The following is a 19,496-nucleotide window of genomic DNA, read 5'->3' on the forward strand; positions in this document are numbered from 1 at the left end:
ATAGTTGCATCCATCCATTCATTCAGTAAGCATGTGCTGGCCACCTGCTCTGTGCCACAGCTTGTACTGAGCACAGGAGAAATAAAGTTAATCCACCTTGGTCTCTGCACCGAGTGTTTTCAGCATTGCTAAAATCAGGGTTTGTGGAGGGAGTAAGAGATATAATAGATTCCAAAGAACAATAAATGCCATGAAAGAAACCTAGGCTTTGTTCTATGCTTTCTGTAATTGTGTCCCATTCTTTGAAGTGGAGAATGGCATTACCAGACATGTGATTTGAGAAAGAAACCAGCAAAAATACAAAGTGAAAGAGATCTTGAAAAACTTTGGTGATAAAATTATAAAACCATAACATTATACAACTATAAAATATAATTTTATAAAATTCAAATACACAGTAGCTAGTATAGACAAATTAATCCTTATTGAATGCCAGAATATTTCAGCCTAGGTCTTCATCTTCTCAGGCACACAGGCAGATGGAGTGTCCTTTCCCACATCACATCATCATATTATGTGACCCTTATGCCCATTGGTAAGCACCTGTGGAGACAAGAAGCAATTTCTGGGTTAAAACACCATCAAGTTCATGGAAAGACTAGACTTCAAGATGTCTAAGGCATGGCCAGTGAGCTAGAGAAACTGAGCAAGGACTATAACTACCAGTGAGTCTGCCAGGTCTGGGCCATGAGAAGGAGAGAGTAAGGGGGTTTCAGCGGATCTCAGGGTGATGAATTCATCAACCCCATGTTGGGCCCCAAATTGGCCTTCCAAGCACTGCCGGTATACATTGTCTTCTTCTCTATAGCTCCGGCCAGAATTGCTGACTTAAAGAGTTGTAGCCTTAAAATAAGATCTACCCTCTTAGCAAATTTTGAAGTATACAATACGGTATTGTTAACTGTAGACACTAGACGCTACAGTAGATCTCTAGGATCTATGTATCTTGTATAACTGAAACTTTGTACCCTTTGACTAATACCTGCCCCGGCCCCTGGCAACCACCATAAGATGGTAGCTCTTATCTAAAGCGCTCTTATCAGAAAAAAAAAAATGACAATAAACAGAGTGGGAGGAAATCTTTGGAGAGGATGAAGAGGTTTATGGCATAGATAGTGGTGACGGTTTCACCAATGTATACTTCTTTTCAAACTCAAGTTGCATACGTTAAACAGTACAGCTTTTTGTATGTCAGTCATACCTCAATAAAGTGGTTTGAAAAAGTTAAAGTATAAATATTAGTAGACTTAGATTCTAGCTGTTCCATTTTAATTCTGTGCCTAGCAAAGATGAAAACATCTTCATTATTCTTTATGATACAGAGGGTGAATGCAGAAATGGAGGAGTCTAACTAATTAAAATTTACTTAGATTCTTAAATGCTTGAAGTATTATGGATGATGAAAAATTGTACGAAATACTGGTTCTATCTGCCAGGATTCTTTTTCTATAGTGTAGAAATAAATGGGCACACCAGAAACTGTAATGTAAGATAAAATGAAAAAGTATCATAAATTTATAATAATCACATACTCTCCTGTAACATCATCACTCAGTATTCACCTGTCTTCACTTCTCCTAAGACAATGATTCCAGAATTTATTGTTGTTCTTCATCTGCACTATTTAAAAATCTTAGCACCAGCCTTTTTCATTTTTCTTCGAAAATCCTCACTTTTGCAGCCTATTTATCCTCTCTTTGAAACATATATGTTACACTCAGGTAGCCTACTTGATTACAGCCAGAAAATCACAGCTTTAATCTTGGAGGGGCCACAAATCGGTGGAGGGAGAAGGCAAGTTATGTAAACACATTATGTTGTAGTTTCTCTAGCAATTAGTAAGGAAGAGCAAAACTCCTCCTGCCTCACAAGGGGGCTGTGAAGATTATGTATAACATATTTTAAAGTATTTCCAAAAGTAGAATATGCTTAGCAAATTCAGGAACTTCAAGAAATAATAATAAAGCACTAATCCATTAATGGTGCAGGAAATAAATTTCAGGGACTTCTTTCCAGGAGTGACCATCCCAAGTTTCTGTCCCCCAGCTGGATTCTGCCAAGGATAATAAAGAAGCTCTTCATGCTTTTATATCTTCAAAAACATTTGATTATAACCTACTATGTGCCAACTATTGTTCTAGATGCTGGAGATACTACAGCTCTTAAAGTTATTTGGAAGAGGTTAGATCATGTTAGGTTATGAATTGTAATCATGATTGTTATTACAAATTGAGTTATTTTTATATGTTTAAAAGTAAAAAGGCATTAACTTTGAGCTTGATCAAATGTATTCTTTTCATTTGAAAACTATTGCAAAGCAAATCTCCATTTTGCTCATACCAATTTTAGGAGGAATTGTTTTTAATTTATCTTTAAATGATAATACGTAGCACTTGTAGAGTGTTCAACTTGCTTTTCTCCATGCACTATACCTGGGTTGAAAGGAAAATGATGAAGGAAGGAAGGAGAGAAGAGGAAGTGAATATTTATGGAGTGCCAAAATTGTTTCAGGTGCTTTTATACCTAGAACCTTACATAGGCCCCTCACATCTTCTCTTGCAATATGCTGGATCCCACAATGATTTTCTCTGCCATGAAGGTTTATAGCTGATCAATGACAGTGTAGTTCTTTCTTGTACAGTAACTTAAAAAAAAAAAAAAAAAAAAAAACACCTTGACATGATTTTCCCATTGAATCCAGAGGAGAAAGGATTTTGTCATGTAAGGATGACACCAGATATGCATTCCCCAGTGGGCTTGAGGGCTGTAGTTTCCCAGAGAGGCCAGCTCACAAATAAAGCACAAGAACTGACATTTTACCTCTTTCACTGCTGAGATGTTTTCATAGGCTCCAATCCTGTTCCCTCTAACTTCTTTCGCTTCTGGGTTCAGCAGGCATTCCACTTCATTCTACCAGAGCTTCATTCTGTTGTTGTTAATTCTAGGATAGAATTGATTCCAAATTTTGACTATCATAAACCATACCCAAGAGGATTTCCCTTCTAAAGTACCCAAAGGACTAAATTAGATGCTATTTCACCTCTAGTGGTGGGGCTGGGATCTAGTGGTGTCACTATGGGAAGTCCCTTAAAAAATTAATTTCCACTTATAAAATAGTGTGTAGATCATTGTTTTGATATTCAGTGACCCAATGACCCCTAACTTTAGAAAAAATCTTGAAAATGGACTTTAGGCATTCTTTCGTCCTTTGTCCTAGGAGTGATGCCTGCCACTACATTCTTTCCACTGACCACAGTCTACTTCAAATCATGAAAAGTTCTTCATTCTTTCATGCCTTCAAAAATTATTTAATCAGCACTTACTATATGCAAGACACTGTTCTAGGAACTGGGCATGTCATAAATAAATTAGTAATGTCCCTGCTTTCATGGAACAAGCCTTCTAATTGAGGAAGACATAAAAGAAATAAGAAACAAATAAGCAAGATGATTTTACACACTTATGTGAGTAAATACACACACACACACATGCAGGAGAAGCAATAGAAAGTAACTAAAGAGGACTAATATTAGTAAAGTCTATCTGTAGAGGTAATATTTGAAAAAGAACCAGCAGAGCAAAGAACCTGGGAAAGAAATTTCCAGGCAAAAAGAACTACATACAAATGCCAAGGCCTTGAGACAAGAATAAGCTTGCTCAAGGCACAAATAAAAAAAAATGAATAACATAGAAATTGTATCTGAGAGGTAGGTAGAAAACAGATCAAAAAGGCTTTGTAGACCTTGATAAGGTGTGTGAATTTTATTCCAAATGTGACAGTGAACAACTAGAGTTTTTAAACAAATACATCTGGTAATATAATTTACAGTTGAAAAAGTTGCTGTGGCTGCTGGTGGAAAATAATCCACTGGGAGACAAGAGTGGGTGCAAATAGGAAAGTTAGTGGTAGTTCAGCCAAGACGTGGTGGCAGCTTGGCCTTCAGTGGTGACAGTAGCGGTGAAATGTAACAGGCTAAGTTGGGATAATTTGGGGGGCAGGGAGTTCCTGCATAAAGAGAAGGGGCTGGACCACAGGAAATTGTGTTCTTTCTCACTACTACTTCCTCACAACTCTCCAGATAAGAACTCATGGCTCAGTTTGTGTTTTCAATAGTGTTTGTGCTTTTGTTTGGAAATGATGGCAACACAGAGCCAATAGTAGTCATTGTTATACTAAAATAGTGTACGCGAAGCATTTAGCACAGGCCTGGCTCATAGTAAGTGTATAACCAATGAGAGCTATTATTATTCAAAAACTGATCATCACTAGCTTCAGTGCATGCTCAATACAGCTTGCTGAGTTTAATATTTTAAAGGTATTGGTACTTTATTCCAGATCATTCTATTGAAAAATTTTTTTATTCTATGACTTTAATATGATTAAAAAGGTAGACAAGATAGTGTGTCCAGCCAATATAGCACTAGAGGACTGGTTACAGACCAGGAAATAATTCACTGTGTTACCCTTCACTGAGCACTCACCATGTGTCAGACACTCTGCTCTGTGCCAGCAATAGATGAGTGCGACACACAGCTTGCCCTCAAGAGTTTCTCAATCTAAGAGGAAAAATAGAAACGTAATTAAATCTATACAATACAAAACATAATTAAATCTATACAAATGACATGTACCAGAATGCAATCCAGAAAAACGTGTGATGGACTATGTCTTATGGTAGGGGGTAAGAGGAGAAAGGGTGAAGAATGGTTATACAAAGAAAGTGAAACTTGAGAAGGATTTTGAAACATAACCAAGGGGATAAGGATGGACAGGGCAGTTTGGCCAGGGGGGACAGCATATGTCATCAATTTATTTGAGAGCCACTTAAGCCAATGTTCTCATTGGCTAATAATAACATCAGTACTTTATTACCAAAATAGAATTTGATGTCCATTTGGCAATGCAGATTGGAACACCAATGCAAATAGTTAAGCATTTACTGAAATATTTTCAATAGAATATTCATTGCAGTAAATATTAGGAGATACTATAGGAAATAAGTTCTCTGATCAAAAACACTTGGTAAATACTAGACTTAATAAAATTAAACAGCCCTCTGAAATACAGTATCAGAGTCCTTAATATGCTAATAGACTGCATGAATCACTAAAGGTAAGAGAGAATATATAGTGTTTTCAAATATATTGGATCATAGAGTTCTTTTTTCTACTGATCTTCCAGGGATAATGTTCTGAAGAACAGACTTAAAAGACAATAGAGCCAAGCAAGCTGCATGTTTAATTTTACTTCTAACCACTTTGAGCCTCAATATGATTATCTGGAAAATAGATCTGGCAGTACCTTTTTTTGGCTTTTTTCAGACTGTTGTCATAGCTATCATTTGTTCTATGAATTGACAGAAATGTCAAAGAAACACCAGGACGGTGGCACCTCCTCCTAGATGGGCAGCTGTGTATTCGTTTGCTGGTACTGCCAAAGCAAAGCACCACAAACTGAGTGGCTTAAACAACAGAATTTTTTTTTTATTCCAGAGATTGGAAATCCCAGATCAAGGTGTCAGCTGGGCTGGTTTCTTCTGGGGATTCTCTCCTTAGCTTGTAGATGGCTATCTTCTCCTTGTCTCTTCACATGGCCTCCCGTCTATACATGGCTGTGTCCTAATCTCCTCTTCATATAAGGACATCAGTCGTATTGAAATACGAACTACTCGATGACCTCATTTTAATTCAATTACCTCTATAAGAATATTGTCTCCAAATACAGTCACATTCTGAGGTACTAGGGGTTAGGACTTCAATATATGGATGAGGTGGGAGGGCGAACACAATGCAGCCCATAATACTCTGGTCCTCAGGTTGACAGAACACTCCAAAGTCAAGACCTCCAATTACTCAAAGCTGATCAATGATAATCTAATATGTAAGAGAAGGGCTGTAAAATAAAAACAAAGCTATATCCATTTTATTAAACCAATATTGAGCTCCACTTTGTATACACTCTATGCTAGAAGCACAGATAAGGTAAGTAGGACAGATACAGTTCTTGACCTCACAAAGTTAGTCTAGTGTGATTCTAGTCAATTACCCCTGGAAAATGTTCATGGAAAAATTGAATAGTGATGTGAAATCAGAGCCAAGGTGGTAGTTGGCAAATGCTGAAGGACTGTTACATCATCTCCACTAGAATCACCAGTTAGGTGGACCATGGCTCTAGGATCCTCTCTATTGAGGATAGAGAGGAGTTAATCTATTTCTTTAGCAAGCCTACCTTTCAGACTTAAATGTACTTTCTAATCACCTTGTTTTGTAAACTGAATGTTTGTTTGCCCTCACAATTCATATGTTGAAGCCTAAATCCCCAATGCGATGGTATTTGGAGGTGGGGCCTTTGGGGAGTAGTTAAGTCATGAGGGTGGAGCCCTTATGAATGGGATTAATGCCCTTTAAGGGGATGACGAGACCAAAGCTCTCTCTCTTCCTCTGCCGTATAAGGATACAATAAGAGGTTGGCAGAATGGAAGAGGCCCCTTACCTAGCCATGGCCTAACCATGCTGGGACTCTGATCTTGGACTTCCAGCCTTCGGAGCAGTGAGAAATAAATTTTTGTTCTTTATAAGCCTCCTGTTTTTTATAGCCATTTTATGGTATTTTGTTACAGCAGCCGAAACTAAGGCACTTTGACAGGGCTTGGGTATTTCCCAAATCTCTCATGTTAATGTACATCTTCTAGGGCAGAAAACTTCTATAGATACCTATTCAACACTTTTTTGTGAATTTTTTTTGTTACTTCAAATCTTTAAAAATGGCCATGTTATATGTTTGTTTCCAAATTATAAATCTGTTTTATTTTAGCCCCCTATGTACTATCTTATTTATTTGCCAAAAAGATAATTTATCTTTGAGCCCTAACTTTAGAAAAAATTTGGGAAATGGACTTTAGGCATTCTTTTGTCCTTTGTCCTAGGAGTGATGCCTGCCACTACATTCTTTTATTATTATTATTATTATTATTATTATTATACTTTAGGTTTTATGGTACATGTGCGCAATGTGCAGGTAAGTTACATATGTATACATGTGCCATGCTGGTGCGCTGCACCCACCAACTCGTCATCTAGCATTAGGTATATCTCCCAATGCTATCCTTCCCCCCTCCCCCCACCCCACAACAGTCCCCGAAGTGTGATGTTCCCCTTCCTGTGTCCATGTGTTCTCATTGTTCAATTCCCACCTATGAGTGAGAATATGCGGTGTTTGGTTTTTTGTTCTTGCGATAGTTTACTGAGAATGTTGATTTCCAATTTCATCCATGTCCCTACAAAGGACCTGCCACTACATTCTTTCCACTGACCGGAGTCTACTGCAAATCATGAAAAGTTCTTCATTCTTTCATGCCTTCAAAAATTATTTAATCAGCACTTACTATATGCCAGACACTGTTCTAGGAACTGGGGATGTCTTTTTGCCTGGATATTTATTTCTTAGTTTCTTTGCTCTGCTGGTTCTTTTTCAAATATTACCTCTACAGATAGACCTTACTACAGTATTAAGAACTAAGTGATTCTATAGAGAAGACATGGAATTAACCTAGGTACTTATCTGTGGTATATTAGATAAAGAAATTGTGGTACATATACACCATGGAATACTATGCAGCCATAGAAAAGAATAAAATCATGTTCTTTGCAACAGTATAGATGCAGCTGCAGGATATTATCCTAAGCAAGCTAACACAAAAACAGAAAACCAAATACCGCATGTTCTCACTTATAAATGGGAGCTAAACATGGACGCAAATATGGGAACAATAGGCACTGGGGACCCCAAAAATTGGGAGGGAGGGAAGGAGACAAGGACTGAAAAACTACCTATTGAGTAGTATTCTCTATTGAGTACTAGTAATGGCTGACGGGATCAATCATAGTCCAAACCTCAGCATCAGGCAATATACCAATGTAACAAATCTGCACCTGTGTCCCCCTAAGTCTAAAATAAAAGTTGAAATTTTTTAAAAAAGAAAACATTTTATGGTGATGGAACTGTGTTATATCCTGATTATGATTACCTCATCTTATGCAGTTACCACAATTCATCAAACTGTACGTTTAAAATTGGTATGTTTTATTTTGTATGAATAATATCTTAATCAAAAAAGAAAAAGAAAAAAAAGGAACTAAGTGATAAAGGCCAAATTTGGTTAGTGCTATTGAACTAACCAATCTAGAATCAATCAGATTTTTGTTTTTCTTTTTTTCTTGTTGGAATCAACTAAGCATTCAGGGGTCACCTTGGCAGTAGAACAAAAAAATGAAACCAAAGTGATTATTTTAGCAATAGCAAATATACTTAGGTCGTGTCTTATCCTTTACACTCTCAAAGCCCACTTCTGTTTGGAGTGCTTCATATACTTTGTACCTCCGCTGCATGTGTCTACTGTTAACCTGGTAAATTAGGATGGCCAACCACCATGGTTTGCAGGGGACTGAGGAGTTCCATGGGATGTGGGACTTGCTAAAACCAAGAAAGTCCTGGGAAGACTAGGAGTTGGTCATCCTACAAAGGCACAAATAAACATAGAGAATGCAAATTCTGAGGATTTGGGCTCCCAGCCCCGAGCACCCTGATTTCTTCTCTTCTTTCCAGCCTTCCTGACACATGAATGTAGCTTTCTCTGTAAAGATTTTCCTACCTCCCCTCCACCAATCACAAGGTTAACTGTCCCTTTAAGACTCTGCCGCACTTCTTCATGCCTCCCATGACATTGTGATTATCTATTTCCTTGGTTCTCCTGCACTGGACAAGATCCTCAATGGACCTGCCCACACCTTCTTCATATTGGTAGCCTCAGTACAGCCCAGTTATCACACTTATTAATAACCATTTGCCTGAATACATAGATGAATAAGAATTTTCCCAACCTACTGTGTTTATTAAAATCATAAAAACTGAATATTGAAAAGAATACTTTAGATAATATGGTCCAGCTACCCATCGTGATTTGGGGGTCAACAAACCAGGAATCCCAAGACTTTCCCTTATTATCTGTACTTCCTGAGCACATAGCTGAGCCACCTTGAATTCATTTGTTCATATGTGAAACACAGAACACAATAATTTCTTCTCAAGCTGTTGGGTAGATTAAACGAGATGATATTTATAAGAAGAGGGTTGTAAACTTGGGGGCACTAGACAAGTATCAGGTATCATTATTACTATTACTAATGATATTAACAATATTATTATTCAGTGAAGAAGATAAAAACACTATTGTAAAGCCTTTGCAGATTCCCCTCCAAGTTACTATCCATCTTCTGCTAGAATTTAATCTCTCTGAATGAGAAATATTTTCCATTCTCTCAATTGTTCCCCGTGTAAAATAATTTTATATTTTATTACCAGCCCTGTTGCTGTTGCCTAAATAGTAGTTAATTTTGAGTAGTCTCAGGCTGAGAATTGAGCGCAATAGTCCAGATGTGGTCTGAGCAGTATTATCTTCTCCTAGATTCTATACTCCATACATCTGTTAATTGAACCCAGGCACTCTTTAGCTCCTTAGCAGCAGTTGCATCACACTACTTTGAGTCTTAATCAAAGAAAATAGCCTCATTCTTTCTATCTTCTTTCTTTTCCTTATTTTTCTTTCGGTTACTTTGATATGCTTGCATACCCAAGGAAGGTCCCCCTTGAGCTACTTTTTCCCATCTTGAGCAATTATTGAACTAATAAGTGGGAAAATGTGCAAAACAGTCTCTCAAAAACCAAAAACAAAACCCAGCAGTTATTTGCCTTCTCCCACGCCAACAATAGAGACTGAATAAACACATGTTCTTTCATTTTTCACTTACGATAGGCAACACTAAGATTCACTTCTTCATAGGCCTGTTTTGAATGTTCAAGTTTATCGGGCTTTAGGTTCAGAACACTCACTAATGCTTTGATGCACTAAGACACAGTTCTCACTGGAAGGGCTTTTATTAAGTGGACAGCTATGGTGTCACAGGCAAGATATTTGCACAGTACATTAATTTAGAGAGAAAAAGGTTTCTGTGTAACTTAACCAGACTGAACAGCTATTTCCACTTTACCTGAATAAAGTATTTTCATGTTTCATCACAATAGTTTGCAACTGCAAAAGCTTCGCCCAGTTTTTAAGAGTAGCTATGAACTGTCAGGATACGTTATTTGAAATGAAGCCTGACAGCTCCAGGCTTGAAAGTAAAATACATTTTATTGTTTAAAAGCATTTCTCTGCCACCTCACTTTCATCCCCCCTCACAAACTCCGCCCATCCCACCATCCGTTATAAGCACCCCTCTCCTGGCCTGAAATGAGATTCACTGCAATTATTCTAAAATTGTTTAACCCTCATTAAATAACACTGCATGAAGGAAAATCTTAAAGGTGGGATTTCCTTTTCTTAGTCTGAAAATGAATCATGAGAACTAATACAGAGTATTTTGTGTATGTGAGAGGAACAGATAGCACACAAGAAGTTGTACACACTGTCATGTTGGAAGAAACAAAATCCTGTTCAGTTAGTATCTGGAGAAGGATGATTAAATGCAAAACTGCTTGCACTCTGCACTACATATATTACCACCTTGGTGACTGGAAGTTTCTTAAACCTCTAGTCTGATGGTCCATCCGAAGAGAGACAACACAGTGACTCTTTCTCTTGACAACACTTTCTCAAGGGACCCTTGAGTCTTTAAAGCAATCTTTGTCTGGTTCCAGATTCTGTTTTTTTCTGGCCTTGGACAGAATGTTGTTTGCCAGAGAAGACTTTTTCTAGAATCTGTGAAATTACCGTGGATTTATACACACCCATCAGTTATGCCTTATATATTCTGAAGATTGATATTCTAGGGAAGATGGTAGAGGTGGGGTAGTGTTGTCCAGTGAGCATTCTTCTCCAGAAATTCACTGCTACCTTTTTCTTACCACAGCATCATAATGATTGAAGAGAGGCAGGATTCCATTCAAAGCATACAGTACAGAAAAGAAAGGACTGGGAAAAAAATTAACTTACAAATGAAAATCTTTTGTTGTTAATGATATTCAATAATAGAAGCCTAATCTCCTACGTATATTATCATCTGGCAAACTAGTTACACATTTAATAAGGTTTTGATGTATAAATTATAAATGAAATAAACAATTCTGTCACCATGGTGTGCAATGAATACACCACATGTTATATGTAAATATATTAGTCATTTGCCTTTTGTTTATATGTCACTGAAATCCATTCTCTTTATGGTGTATTTTCTATTCCCTATGGGTTCCAACCAAAGTCATTTCAACCATACACATATCGGCCTTTAAAGTGGAATTATGCTGTTATTGTCCTTTTTCTGCCCAGTTTTAATAACACCTGCTTTTGTGCCAGTTTCATTTACTGCTGCAAATTGTAATTCGACAGAGAACAACAACAACAAAAACAACAAAAAAACCCAACCACCCTAACAGCAAATGTGACTCCAGAAAGGAGCTGTGCGATATATTGACACAATACAGAAAACATATTGCAACAAATTTTATTCTCATTATTTTCCCCCCCGAATTAAATATGCCCCATAAAGCAAGTTAACATATTCCGCATGTCTCTCTCCACTCCCAACTAAACCCAAATCCTTGGCTTTTAATGAGATAATTTTTTAAAAAAACAGAATCAATGTTTCAGCCCTTCAAGTGGTGGCATTTTTATTTTAAGCAGAGAGGCATAAATGCATGAAGGATGCAAATCTGGGCTCTTTCAGTGGCTCACCACAGTGTGACAGCTGTGGACGGGATCAAGACAAAAGCGGTGACTGCTCCAAGAAAATGATGGCTTAGGCATCTCCAGCCCAATCAATAATCTGGCATGTTGAGGTCAATCACTGCATGACCATATTCAGTTCGAGCCAGCCAAAGATTATTAGTTTGACACCCAGAGGCTATTTCTTTCTGCTGTGGATGGCGGAAAGAGAGCTTGTGTGCATCTCTTCAGAACCAAATGGAGAAAGCCTAACTATTTATAACAATGGAAGCACTGAAACAGAATTTTCAGAGAGGTTTCATATTTGTTAGGAGGAATCCCCTACAGTATCCTCCAGGCTGAGTAATTCTCCTGAAATTGTCACTAAGCTAATTTTGTGTTTCATCCATTCAAAAAATAAGAATGTTTTTAAGCCTCTATTATTTCCCAGGCTGTATCCTAGAACCTGGGGGATACAAACACAAATAAGATGCACTTGTTATCCCCAGAGAGGAATAAATGTAGAAGCTTCTACAAAGATGTTGATGCTCTAAATTTCCTCTAATATTCTGCATTCCTATTTTCCTTCTTCCCCCTCTTCACCACCCTGGCCAAATTTCACACATGCAACCGGGGCAGATTTTACTGGGATAAAGATAAGAGGGGAAACAAGATAATCATTATTTCAGATTATTTGGGCTAATAGTATTCAGATCTAGCCTAAGAGATAGCTATAAGTGGGTTCCAGAAAACATCTGAAAGCTTTATACATTACTAAAAGGGCAATAGAACTAGCCAGGGCAAGCTATTTCTAAGTGACATTCCCGTCCTTTTCTGCAGTCCACTGCCTGTCTAAGGCATTCGGTTGCTGACCATGGTGTTCACATATGCTCACTAACGGGAAACAGTTTGTGGCTAGGAGAGATCCACAGGAGTGTATGGAATAGGGCTCTTGCTGTCTGATATTTCACCAGTCATGTTTTACTGTTTCTCCTGGATGGCATGCCATAGAGTGTAATAAATCTCAGTTTGTTTATATTCTGTGTCTGTATTTGCACTTTGGTGATTATATTTGAATTCATGCAAGATCCTTTTTTTTAAGAACTCGAGCATAATCTTCTCATTAATCCTGTCCTGTTTGTCTGTTATTAACAGGCCACTGTACAATGTATTCTGCTGCAAAACTCCACCAGGCATGACTAATTCAGATAATTAATTTGCTAGAACATTAACACCATCAAATGAGCCTGCTAAACCGGTAAATTTAAAGTAAATTAAACTTAATTTGCAGGTTATTGCAATTAAGTCTGCCTTGTCTTTCTGAGGGATTTCAACATCCTCAGTATTTAAGAGGCAATCATAATGCATGCAAGTGGGCGGGCTTTCTGGCTAATTAACACAAGAGTCTAATCTGCTTTTCAATTAGGGTGGATGTTTATAATGTGCTGGTGACAGTGTTGCGATTCAGTGCAGCATAACAGGAGTGCATGGCATAATTATAGCTGAAAAGAAAAGCTCATGCCGGGCCTTTTTAGGGGTTAATGAGACATTGGCAGCTTCCAGCTGAGGAGATCGAGCCAGTTTAGTGTAGCTTCAAGAGGAAACCACCCATAGGGGTTTCCTTTGAAGTGTCAAAAGGTCCCCTTGTTCTGGGTGGCTTATGTTTCATTTGTCTGAGTGGCATATCAAAAATTGATGAGCTGCCAGCAGCAGTCCCTATGACATTAATTCACCAATTGTGTTTCTAATAGTTTCATCCTTAAATAAATTTGGATGATGAGAATGGTAAGGAGAGTCAAGGTTCTGAAAACAATGAGCAGGGCCAGGCCGTTGCATGGTTTTTATACAACACAGACAAATGTAGCAGCAGTAAATGTTAAAGGCATGGCTGGCCTACTACACCCTGGGTTATTAGCTACGGGAAGACAAAGATGCATTGTGCCTGTGCCCTCTGCCAAACAACAGTCACTCAAAACAGTGATAAAAATGTGGCATTCACTGGCACTTAGCTTAAACTCTTAACTATACAGGGGAGGGATCTTAAGCTGGGGCTTCAGAAGAGGAAGTTTCTATGAATCAGACATAAAGCTCCTTGGAAACACTCTTACTAAAGCCGCCTGTACGTCAGAGCTGAGGCTAAGGGGAAATAGCCAAATAGTAACACAATAAGATTGCACTTACGTTTAGAGTATGGAAATTCACATTATCTCCTCATGTCTACAGTAAACACTAAACCAAGGTGTTTGAGGCTCAGCTTGAAACTGAGTTGTTGAGGTATACTTGCATAGAAACCGTCTTCCAGTGCTTTTTTATGGTCTAGTTCACCTGAGGCCATGCGATGTCATTGTGCTTTCTGTTTTTGTTGTTGTTTGTTTTGTTTTGTTTTGTTTGAGGGAGTTTCGCTCTGTCGCCCAGGCTGGAGGGCAATTAATTTGCCATCTTGGCTCACTGCAATCTCTGCCTCTCGGGTTCAAGCAATTCTCCTGCCTCAGCCTCCTGAGTAGCTGGGATTACAGGCATGCGCCACCACCGCCAGCTAGTTTTTGTATTTTTAGTAGAGACAGGGTTTCACCATGTTGGTCAGGCTGGTCTCAAACTCCTGACCTTGTGATCCACCCTCCTCGGCCTCCCAAAGTGCTGGGATTACATGCATGAGCCACTGTGCCTGGCCGATTTCTGCTTTTATATGTTCTTTGGTTATATAATGAGGAAAAGAGAATTTACAAATAGGCAGTTGTTTCCAGGATGAATATCATACATGTCATGCCTAAAATTTATCTGGGAACATACATCTGATACATACATTGGAATGACTAGCATCATATTTTCAAAATATTTAGGTGAGCAAGTGGAAAGTAAAGACATCAAAACCTTCTGCAAAATAAAAGTTCTCACCACCACAGTGCTACATGTTTTCTTTTAAGAATGCCAAATTATGCATGATGATTATAAAGAGCATTGCAAAGATGGCCCTTCTTTTGGGCTTCATGTAACATGCATGAAGTAAATTACAGCTGGGTAAAACCCCCACCCTTTCACAGAGACAAGAATGAGCAGTCAAATGAATTATTCCAGGTACTTGCAGAAAGATTAATCTAATTATCCAAATTAATTGTAAAATCTCCTAAGCTAGTATTGTCACATAGACATAGCCAAAGAAAGTCATGATGTATTGCAATGGATGTTGGGGAATAAATCCATTCATTCATTTGTTTCTTTACCTTTGAACACATATGTGACATACATTGTGCATTGAGGCTAAGGCAATGACCAAAACAATGTCCCTATATTCATAGAGCTTACAAATAAACGGGAAACCATCAGTTATTGATAAATGCAATGATGATAATAAAGTAGGGTAATGTGACAGAGTGACTGAAAGACTACTTTAATCTGGGTGTTAGGGAATGACCATCTTTTCAAGGAGGTCACATTGAAGCTGAGACCAAAATGATACTGAAGAGTTTTCCAAAACAGATGACCTAATTTGTAGTTTCAAAAAGATCACTTTGGCTCCTGCCTGGAAAACAGAAGTGGAAAGGCATAGTACTATAAGAATTAAAGCAATGAGAACATTTAGAAGTCTACTTGTGTGTTCTAGAAGCTACCACCCAGGCTAAGCCCCTGGGTTCAAAATATGATTTAGAGATAAGTTTGATGTTTTGTTATACAGGACATTGAAATTGTGAGTAAGTTATTAGGCATTCACATGGCAATGTCAAGTTGGAAGTTGGACATATGAGTCTGGACATTAAAGGAGACTCCAAGGCTAAATATATAAAATAGGGAAGCAGCCATTGATATTCAGACATGAACAGCAGATTACCCATGGTAGGCAGTGTACTTAGAGCAAAGACAGAGTTCCAGGATTCTTACACAGAGCCGCAGAGAGGGAGAAGCTAGCAAAGGAAACAGAAGCTGAGTGGCCAGTGAGGTAAGGGGAACAAAACATGAATATAAAGGAGGGCGACACTGGAAACAAAAGAAAATGTTTTGAGAAAAAAGGGAGCAGCCAGCTGCGTTGAATGCTAATGAGAGGTTGAATAAGATGAAAAGAGACAAATGTCCATTGGATTTAGCATCATGGAGGTCAGTCGTGACCTTGACAAGAGCCATTTCAATGATGTGTGGGGCCAGAAGAAAGCTTGGGTGGGACGAGAATGGGAGATGAGCAAGTGAAGAAAATGTTTACCGACAATTACTAGGAATATGAGATCCATGAAGAGATTTTTAAATATGGAAGAGAGCTGTGTCCATGTTGATAGCAACAATCCAGGAAAGAGAAAAACTTTAATCACAGGAGAGAAGTAAAAAGGACATGGACTCCACAGCACACGGGGAAGACTTGGCCTTTGGTGGGAGCCAGGCTGAAGCCCTTGAAAACTGAAGGAGAATTTGAATGTGGGGATTCAGGCAGGGGGCTGGGGGATAGGGACCTGTGTGAAATAGTCATTTGAAGGCCAAAAGCCACCAATAATAGATTAGGTTCTATTTGTTGTTTGATTGCAAATGTGTTTATTGTGAGGTAATACACACTCATTAAAGAAAAAGGAAGAGGAAAATACAGAAAAGTGTAAGAAAACAATTACACTTAACCTCCAAAATAATAGAGTGGTCTAACAATGAGGGGAACAAGTGGGTTTATTTCTCTATTGAAATCCCAGAATGAGACTGAAAAGAAGTCTCTGTCCAGTAGAGACCTATATCTAGGATGCATTCAGAAAAAGTTCCTTTGTGTTGGGTCTTTGGTCCAAGTTACTGTAGATGTGTGCTTTGCGCTAATCTCCATCAGCAGCAGCATTTTTTAAAGTGGGTTCTGCCTTAGTGGTCCATTATAAAATTTGTCATACTCTTACTTTCCTTAAATTCCAAGTCCTTTTACAATTGTACTAAATATTGTATAAATTACATAGTGGCTTTAATCAGTTTTCAAGAAAGAAATTGTTACATATATAATGGGATGTTTTAGGGAATTTATTTTTTTCTGCTAAATTTCTGGCAGGGTTACAATAGGGGGAACGTAGCCAGGAATAAGAAGTGGCAAGGCTGGAGCCTAAGGCACAATGTTAAGAAGACACTCACTCTCAGACTATGCAACTGAGAGTGAGTGCTCCCTAAAATGTTGTGCCTCAGGGCATCAATATTGCTTTACCCTAGTCCTGACCCTCGCTAACAGCCTTTCTCTTCCATAAGTTATCTCTTGGAGCTACTCTTAAGATATGATGGATTGGGTATAGCAGGAGTGAGTCCTGGCATGTTCCTTTTTGGTATCATTTTAAAGATTTAGTAACCATGGATATGTAGATTTATGGGAAAAGTAAACAACACAAAACATGCACAGCCAGAATCAGCTCTTCTGTACATTCCTAAATTAAAGATGTGTTTTGTTTTTATATAAAGGTAAGTGACAGAGAGTAAATAGCAATCATTATTATACTGAAATTGAAGGATGCAAGGCAAGTAGCACAGGCCTGGCTCATAGCAGATGCTCAACAAGCGAGAGCTATTATTTTCAAAAGTGGTTATCACTAGCTGATGTGTGCTTAGTAATGTATTTTTCTGATTTTAATATTTTTTTAAAAAACACGTCTTAATTTTTTAAATATATAACTGCTTTTAAGTAGATATTTACATGCAGCTACTCTTACTTTTGTCCTTTGCGCTGGTCTTATACTAATAATTGCATCTATAAAGCATCTTAAAATTTACAAACTACTTTCATTCATAGTAGCTTGTTGGCTCTTTGCAACCACATAAGTTACCCAGTATTACTCACCCAGTTGATAGAGTAGTAATAAGTTGAGACTTGCCTAGGACACAGCTTTGGAAAAGCAGACCCAAGGATGTCACTTAGGACTTCTGACTTCAGATCCCAGATCTTCCTACTCTGTGCCATTAACAATTAGATAATAAGTCTTTTCAACTCCTAAGCTTGGATGAGAAAGAAGCCAGCAAGATTTCGGGTTGCTGTTTCTATAAATCGAACAGGGCCCTCACCCACAGCAATAGGGAGGAGAGAGAATGAAATTAACCAAAGGGTAAAATCAAGAACCTGAATTGCTTTCTAGCTCAACCAACTGCCTATAGAGTTCTCCTCAGATATCTATGAGTCAGGGTGGCCTAGAATTGAGATTATACTGTAGAAACTAAGAGCCCCAAAGTCACAGTGGCTTAAAACAACTGCATTTAATTCTCACTCATGTGACAGGACCTATGAACAATGGAATCATTCAGGGTTCAGTTCCATCTCAACACAGGTATCCACAACCATAGAAGCAGGAAAAAGAGGGCCTGGTGAGCCACGGCCTTGCTGCGTGTCCAAGTTTTCATCTACCCTATCAATTCCCCCAACACACCTCCAGGCACCAAAGTGCTCAATTTGTGGCTCCATTTTAATTCTCTCTCCCTCATTCTGTCTAACACCTTACTAGCCAGTTACCAAATCCTGTAGACTTTTTCTTTTTCATATCTCTGACTTTCTCATTTGAGGAAAAATGCCTTAAGGTCAATGAATATTATATATGAGGGTTTCTACCACAAATGTCATTTGAGAAAACAGCTCTTGATTTCATACAAGACATGTTTTGCTTCAGAAAGACACCAGAAGGGGCACAAACCTGTAGTCAGAAGCCCTAGGTTTCTGTTCCATATTTTGCAGTTCGCTTAATTTCTATAAGCATACATTTCTATATCTGTAAAATGGGGATAATAGAATCCTTATCCCACTGGATTGTAATGAGGATTAACTGTTGTCATAGGTGTTGAAGTTCCTCGTAAGTTATAAATCTTGTACACTTGGTAGGAATTATCATTATTAATATTAATGTGAGCTAGGCAGTAATAACCTTGAAGCAATTAGCAGCTGTTAATATACTAAACTGGATTTACTTGTCCTAATGAACTATAGAATGATTTTACTTAAAGGGCAAAGGCAATCATTAATTTACTGAAGTACCTATTATGCACAAATTATATGGTGGTTACTATGCTAGGGTACAATAGATTCTGCAAGCCAAAAAAGATGGTTTCTATTCTCACGGACACTAACAATAAGAATCTAAGACAAAACAGTGTTTTATGGCAAAGCCAGAAAGAATCAAAATACGGTCATATATTTAAATAGGAAAAAAGATTACTTGCAACAGGAGGCATGGAGACTTAATTGAGGTGGTGGAATTTGAGCTGGACAATTAAGAAAGGGTAAAGTTTCAACAAGCGAAAGGATATAATTATATAGTAGAAACATGACTGTCATCTGAAAACAGAGAACTGCTCCATCCCTTAATGGCTTTGTTACCCTGTGCAGCGACTGAACCTCTCCAAACTTGTAGGGCTGTGGTGTGGAATTAGAAAGAAAGTGTGAAAGCAGATCTGTAATATGCAATGCAGATCTGTAATGTGCAAGGCAACATAGAGAGCTTGTCACAATGCAGATTCTGATGCTGCAGTTCTAGAATGGGGACAGAGATCCTACCTCTCTAACACGCTTCTAGGTAATGATGATGTAGTTGATCTGTGGATCACATTTAAGAAGTAATTCTCAAGTTTCACTTTCCAAACATACACAGCACCTTTCCTGCTGAAGGTCCTAAATTATTTTTTTATTCTGATAGTTACTTAGAGAAAACTTACTGAATGCGAACAATTCTTTGTATGGTACCTAAAACATGCTCAATATATGTTCCTATTTGTACAATTATTTCCAAATCATTGAATGATATAAGGCAAAATCCAAAAATGTAAAAGTGTAGGAACTGTTCACCAGATTTTGCCTTGAATTCCTACAGATTTATTGTG

General features: G+C 38.1%; 1 long non-coding RNA gene across 2 annotated transcripts; it reads right to left on the minus strand.

Moving 5' to 3' along the window:
- Positions 1 to 358: 358 nt before the first annotated feature.
- On the minus strand, positions 359 to 19,096 carry LOC129049567 (uncharacterized). Of its 2 annotated transcripts, XR_008512766.1 has the most exons (5): positions 18,997 to 19,096; positions 17,476 to 17,586; positions 4,483 to 4,557; positions 2,821 to 2,941; positions 359 to 543 (listed from the first exon to the last, which is right to left on the minus strand). It is a non-coding gene; the product is annotated as an uncharacterized LOC129049567 (long non-coding RNA). The 2 variants fall into 2 exon arrangements; XR_008512765.2 differs by lacking the exon at positions 17,476 to 17,586 and having other exon boundaries at positions 18,997 to 19,088.
- Between the last annotated feature and the right edge of the window lie 400 nt (positions 19,097 to 19,496).

The sequence above is a fragment of the Pongo abelii genome, chromosome 14, assembly GCF_028885655.2.
Source record: "Pongo abelii isolate AG06213 chromosome 14, NHGRI_mPonAbe1-v2.0_pri, whole genome shotgun sequence".
Classification (NCBI taxonomy): domain Eukaryota; kingdom Metazoa; phylum Chordata; class Mammalia; order Primates; family Hominidae; genus Pongo; species Pongo abelii.